General features: G+C 37.6%; 1 pseudogene; it reads right to left on the bottom strand.

Moving 5' to 3' along the window:
- Positions 1-2,104: 2,104 nt before the first annotated feature.
- On the bottom strand, positions 2,105-3,892 carry LOC122300205 (annotated as a pseudogene).
- Positions 3,893-6,977: the final 3,085 nt, after the last annotated feature.

Genomic DNA, 6,977 nt, shown 5'->3' with positions numbered 1-6,977 from the left:
TCATACAAGTCTTTCGATCTCTATACTTACCTATGCTGAAATATCCAAGATCTACCCTATGATTCCCTCTTTCGACAGCAAATCACAAGATTACTTATCATCTAATCAATGGCCAGTTAATTCGAAGCAATAAATTCAGAATAAATCAGATAAACAAAGAGAGAATTGCATTAAATTAGCATAGACAATCAAGCATAGTTCGGAAATAGGTTACATCGTTTTCCTAAAATGAAGAAAATTTAGCTCATGCTAGAAATGGAATTCAACATAAACGAATTCACCATAATTGTTCTGAGAAGATAGGAAGAAGAAAATAAACACTGAAAAATCCTCCTTGTAGCCTCAACTCGTCGTCAAAAGCTCAAGGGAACGATTCAACGCTTTTCTCTCGTCCGTGCTCGTGTATGATGCCAACGTACGTGCAATAATTGGAATTCCGTCTCCAAAAATAGATGAATTGAATCCCTCTAACTGTGTTTTTCTCTCCCAAGAAGTGTTCTCCAGTCAAAACTCGCGGCTCTAGAGTGAAAAATTGCTTTTATATGGTCTCACGGCGGAAAACATAAAATCTGTCAAAATACGATGTTCGCTCGAGCAGGGTGTCGAGCGCGCGTCGAGCATTCGACTCTGCCTGATTTCGCTCGAGCGTCCTATCGAGCGCACATCGAGCGTTCGACTCTGCCTGATTTCGCTCGAGCGGCCAATATCTCCGCTCGAGCGATCTTTGTTTTTCAGCAACCCGCTCGAGCTCACTGTCGAGCGACAGTCGAGCGTTTGAATCTGCCTGAATTCGCTAGAGCGGCCAAAAGCCTCCGCTCGAGCGAACTTGTAAAATCTGCAATATGAAATTTTGCAAGTCATCAACAAGCAATAAGAAAACCAAACGTTTAAATGATAGAGAGTTTGGCAATTTGAGGAAACCGAATACAGAATAAAAATGGAAGAATCCTTAGGAAAAGCAGCACAACCACAAGGAAAACAAATAAAAGAAAAGACTTTGAACAACATATATAATAAAAGAGAGGAAAATGCCAACCAAAGTAGATTAACATTTAGTAATTTGGCAATCCACGCTCTTGCTGCTGGTTCTACTTCTTTGTTCAGTCACTTTTATGTATTTTTTTATATAGTCTATTAATGTGATTGATTATATATTAAAAAAATTAATACAGTTAATTACGTCAATAAAATTTACTAAAAATATGTAAAAAATGATTATATGTAGTAGTATTATTTAACAAAAAAAAAAGCATAATTTTATTTTGAACCATGGTCAGTAAAATCCATTCCAAGCAACAGAAATTAAACCATCTTATAACCACGCATAGGGCTGTTATAAGATGGTTTAATTGAACCAGTCTGCTCGGTAGCTCGTTTGATACTCGTTTGGTTAAACTCGAACTGAACTCGACTCGTGAAAAAAAAAAACTCGTTCGTTAAAGCAGATACTCGCTCGATTTGTAAATGATACATACTCGACAAAACTCGACTCGACTCGACTAAGACTCATTTAGGCTTGCTCGTTTATGCTCGAGTTGACTCCTTAGCTCAACTCGATTAAAACTCATTCATATATTGATAAATATATATATACACCTATGCATGTATACCACTTTTATAATTAAATATGCAATATGTATTCTAATTACTTATGTCTATATAGTAAATATACTTCATAGGTATATTTTATAATTTATATAATAATTAGTTGAATAATAATTAGTTGATAAAATTTAATAATTTCATATACTATTATGTAGGAACCATATATGAAATAGATATATTCTATTATATTAAGTGTATGTATTAATAATATATGTAGGCATATAATATATCGTTATTTTGGATAAATATCAACTAGTTAGATATTAATTATTTATAAATTTTGTAAAATTTTATAATTTAATAGAGGTTCTACTTGTTCATTGTATAAATTCAATATTAGTTCTTTTTTATTTATTTATTTAATTTATTAATTATTAAATCTTATTAAAAAAAACAATTCAAGTTCGAGCTCGGCTCGACTTGAACTCGTTTGTGGGACGAGCTAGAACTCGAGCTCGAGTTGAGATTTTAGCTTATCAAGTCGAGCTCGAACAAAGAATTAAAAAAAAATCTCGAGTTCGGACTCGAGATCGAACTCGAGTACTTTAAGTCGAGCCGAGCTCAGCAAGCCAAAACTCGGCTCGGCTCGATTACAGCCCTAACCGCGCAAAAAGTTGGCAATCCCGATACATTAACCTAAGGAAAACTAATCTGATTTGGCTGAGATTTTCAAACACCGATCGGCCATTCATGGCTACTCTTTTCTCTTGTAAAGAATGGTTCCAACAAAATCATCCACTGCCTTCAAAGAAGAACCCTTCTCGTCTCCCTCTTCTCGTACTGCTAACTTTATCAGCTCTTTAAACTCAGCTGCCTTCTTCCTCATATCCCCCCCTTTTCCGTGTTCGTCCATGGCAGATTCTATGACCCTCTTCACCTCCTTCGCCTCAATCACACTTTGAATCCCTCTTGTCAACTCCACACTCACACCCATCTCCTCCATTAACATCTTTGAATTGAACGCTTGCTCTGCCGCCATTGGCCACCCTACAATCGGTACGCCCTGGCTTAAGCTTTCTAACACTGAGTTCCATCCGCAATGGCTCAGAAAAGCTCCCGTCGATTTGTGTGAAAGAATTTCCAACTGGGGTGCCCAGTTGCGAACAATCAAACCTCGTCTGCTTTGTTTGATTCGTTCTTCAAATCCCTCTGGCAACCACTCAGCTCTGAATTCACCGTTCAGGTCGAAGCCAAGGGGTGGCCTCACGACCCATATGAAAGATTTTCGACTCCCCTCCAAGCCAATGGCTAATTGCATCATCTGGGAGGCACCGATGGTGTTCTGAGAACCAAAAGAAATGTAGAGGACCGAATCGGGACTTTGTAAATCAAGCCAATCGAGGAATTTTTCAAGTGGGAGACCAGGTTTTTTCCCTGCATGTTGTCTGGAAATACTTGCGTGTGAGGAGGACGAGCTCTTAAGAGCCGCTGGGGGAGTAAGAGGACCAATAGCCCAAACAGGAAGTCGGATATATTTCATGAGAAGATCCAGGCCCAAAGGTTCGATTTCCTCGACTGAGTTACACAGCCACCCATAAGACTCCAGACAACGTGAAAACTGCTGCTGCATAAACTTAGACCACACGTCTGTACCATCAGCAGCTCTCAGATATTGATGCAGAGCGATGGAAACGAACACTTTCTGGGAAGCCCGGTACCAGGAACTCATCGGAATCTGTAAAACGATGTGGGAGGTTGAGACAAAACGAGACGTAGGCCAAGGTGCCGTAGGAGCCACTTGTGCTGAACGAGACGTTCACGGTGCCAACACTCTTTGCAACATCAACAGCCCACCCAAAGAAAATGTCGGAAATTATGCAAAGTGGAGGTCGCCCTTCTTGGTCTATGATATCATTGAGAAGGCGCAAGAGAGGATATTCAAGACTCTGGGACGCATAAAAGAGCTTTATCACTCTGTCCAGAGACAAGTTTTCGGTGTTCTCGGAGTTGGGCGGTAAGTCGTGGGCAGAGCTGCAGAAGGGGAGCTCGGCAAAGAGGATTTTGAAATCAGAGTCGGTAGAAATGGAGGAGCGGAGGTACTGGATGTTGAGCTTGGTGCTGGCAATGGTGATGGTGAAACCAGTTCTTTCTTGGAGCTGCTTCGCGAGTGCAAGAAATGGTATGAGATGTCCATGTGCCAGGAATGGTAGCATTACAATATGCTCCTGAGAGTCCATCCTAATTATTTTTTCGTTGTGGAGTTGAATGGCAGCAGTAGGCGATGAAGAATCCTAAATTGAACTTTGACCTTTGGAGAGAAGGGGTTAGGGCTGCTTTTTGCGTCAGCCTTTCTGTTTTCATTTCCAGCCACTGGTGCACAGAAATGGCGGGGGCGGATGTGTACCACTTTTTTTTTTTTTTTTTTTTACTATAAAATAATAATAATGTTAGCAGTTCTATATTATGTAATACTGTATATTCTTTTTAAAAAAAAAAGTATAATTATTATTTTTTTATATAAATATTATATTTACTTATTTTTTTTAAAAAAATATACAGTATTTATATACAACGATGATACATATCATCTTTTAATACAAGAGAGCTACACTCTATTATATGATGAAAAAAATTTTAAAAATCGATTATTAGTATGTTGATGTTTTTTTTATATTTTTTAATATATTAAAAAATTATATAAATTAAAAATAAAATAAAAAATTTTGCCTTAGGACAGACGAGCGTCACTGCTGGACGGCATCTGGCAATACTCTTTAACTCAATTTGGGCACTCCAGTGGTTTGGCACCTAGGGAGAGCTTTGGGGGCAACACCCACCACTTCCATAAAGGTTGGTAGCGGTACGCCCATGCTAGCACAAATGTAGGGAATTAATTAAAAAAATTAAAATACATTAACGATAGGACGGTTCTAAACCTACCGCTGGAGCTCCTGCTAAGTCTTTTTTTTTTTTTTTTTTTTTTTTTTTTTTTTTTTTAATACTTTTAAATATTTTCAAAAAATAAAAAATTTATAATAATATTAAAAAAAATTAATCATTAAAAAATTTAAAAAGAACTGGGAGCATTAACTCCGAGCTAGGATGCCTAGCTTTATTCTTAACGATAACATTGAACTACGGTAACATTAAAGGGCTCTTCCGATCTATAAAACTAGGAATTTTTTTTTTTTTTTTTTGATAAAAATGAATATCTCAGTATTTCATTGATGATAATCGGTATTACATAATTAGTCAAATTTCAGACCCTTTGCAACAAAGGCCGTATCTAAACCGTTTTTTTTAACAAGCCTAAAGCTGTTTTTGCTAAATAATGTGTCACTGTATTTTTCTCTCTATATGCAAATTGTAACTGCCAATCTCTATAATTTCTAAAAAAAAACTTTGCATCCTCAATCAATGGACCTAAAATTGACAAATCTTCTTCTTCCCTTTGGACTGCCATTATAACATTCTTAGCATCACCTTCAAAAGTAGCATTGTGAATATTTAACTCACTACATATCTCCAAAGCCAACCTCAAAACCATGCATTTTGCCACCACTGGAGCTTCCACATGATTCCTTTGGTCACAAACAGAAACTAAAGGTTCTCCCTCCTCATCCCTTATAATGATCCCCACTCCCATCTTCCTCTCTTTTTCCTCAAAAGAAGCATCCCAATTCACTTTGACAAAACCATTTCTTGGTTTTTTTCCATTTTTGTAACCCTCTAGCAGGCACTGGAAACTGGTTTTCATTCAACTGTGAACTATGAGCCTTCTTATATTCTACCAAAGCTTCCCTGGATGTCCTTATCACTGCTTTCGGGCAAGACATATGGTTTTCAAAAACAAATATGTTCCTACGTAACCATAAATTTCTGAACACTATTGAAGCTTAATCTTCCAACTATTGCAAGGAGTCCCAAATACTTTTCATAAGTACCACAAACCACTGAATTCCCAGCTTCCACAATCCTCTTTCTATCCCCTTCCTTTGTGTTGCTGCTAAAGAAAACTGAAGTCTTCTCCTTATTTAGAAACTGACCCAATGCTTTCTCATATTTCTTCAATACCCCTTGTAATATATGCCATTCTTCTAGCTTTGCTCTCCCAAAAAGGATGCAATCATCTGCAGAAAGCAAATGATTGATGCTGGTACCTCCTCGAGCCACCTGTGCTCCCTTTGTAAGCCTCTGGTTTTCATAGGAGTTTAAAAGGGTGCTCAAAGCTTCAGCACAAAGAATAAAGAGGTAGGGTGACAAAGGATCACCCTGCCTCAAACCCCTTCTAGGCCAAAATTTTCTACCAGGAAAGCCATTGATTAGAACAGAAAATGATACAGATTTGACACAACTCATGACCAGCTTCACCCATTTTTCATGAAAACCCAGTTTTTTCATAATAGTCTCCAAGAGCAACCACTCAACTCGATCATAAACTTTTGACATATCTAATTTTATTTCCATGTTTCCTACTCTCCCCTTCTGCCTAGATTTCATAGAGTGCAACAATTCATATGCTACCATTATATTGTCAGTGATTAACCTCCCAGGCAAAAAGGCACTTTGGGTTGGGGAAATTATCACATAAAGAATCTTTTTAAGCCTATTTGAGATAGTTTTGGAGACTATTTTGTACATAACATTACAAAGGCTTATTGGTCTAAAATCACTAGCTTTCTTTGGTTCTTTACATTTAGGAATCAAAGCTATATAGGTATGATTAAGACCAGGATCCATGGGATTACCATTTAGAATATGCAAAGCATTTTGACATACCTCTTCAGCAACTACCCCCTAGTGGTTCTGATAAAAACATGGTCCAAAACCATCTGGTCCAGGGGCCTTTAATGGGGCCATTTGTTTCAAAGCTTGCTCCACCTCCATCCTAGAGAAACTCTTCGTCAAAGAGGCATTCATTGAAGGAGTCACTCTCTCTTCCAGCCCCACCAAACCCTCCTCAATTTCCTCACCACTAGGTTTAGAAGACTGAAAAGGCTTCTCAAAATATGATCTGAAAGTTGCTTCAACATCTTTGTACCCCTCCTTTCTTCTATTTTCTTCATCATACACTGAATTTATGAAATTCTTCCTTCTTCTCTGATTGGCACATGCATGGAAATATTTTGTATTCCTATCTCCATGCCTATACCAATTGCATTTTGCCCTTTGTTTCCACTTTAAATTCTCTTTTTCTAATAATATATGCAATTCCTCTTTTAAGCTCCTTATTTCACCTATATTACTGCTGTTCTTCTCTTGTTGTAAGCTTTTTAATAGTTTTGTTTTAGCTTCAATCTCTTTTTCTCCCCCCAGCCTTTTCTCTTTACTCCATTTCTGTAGTGCATCCCCACTTCTCTGCAGTGAATCTACCACAAACCTGAAATTCATCTCTTCATTTCCATTTTTCTTCCATACCTTTTTGAGAACCC

Source organism: Carya illinoinensis, chromosome 2 (genome assembly GCF_018687715.1).
Source record: "Carya illinoinensis cultivar Pawnee chromosome 2, C.illinoinensisPawnee_v1, whole genome shotgun sequence".
NCBI classification, from domain to species: Eukaryota; Viridiplantae; Streptophyta; class Magnoliopsida; order Fagales; family Juglandaceae; genus Carya; species Carya illinoinensis.
This window is presented reverse-complemented; position numbering and strand designations above follow the sequence as displayed.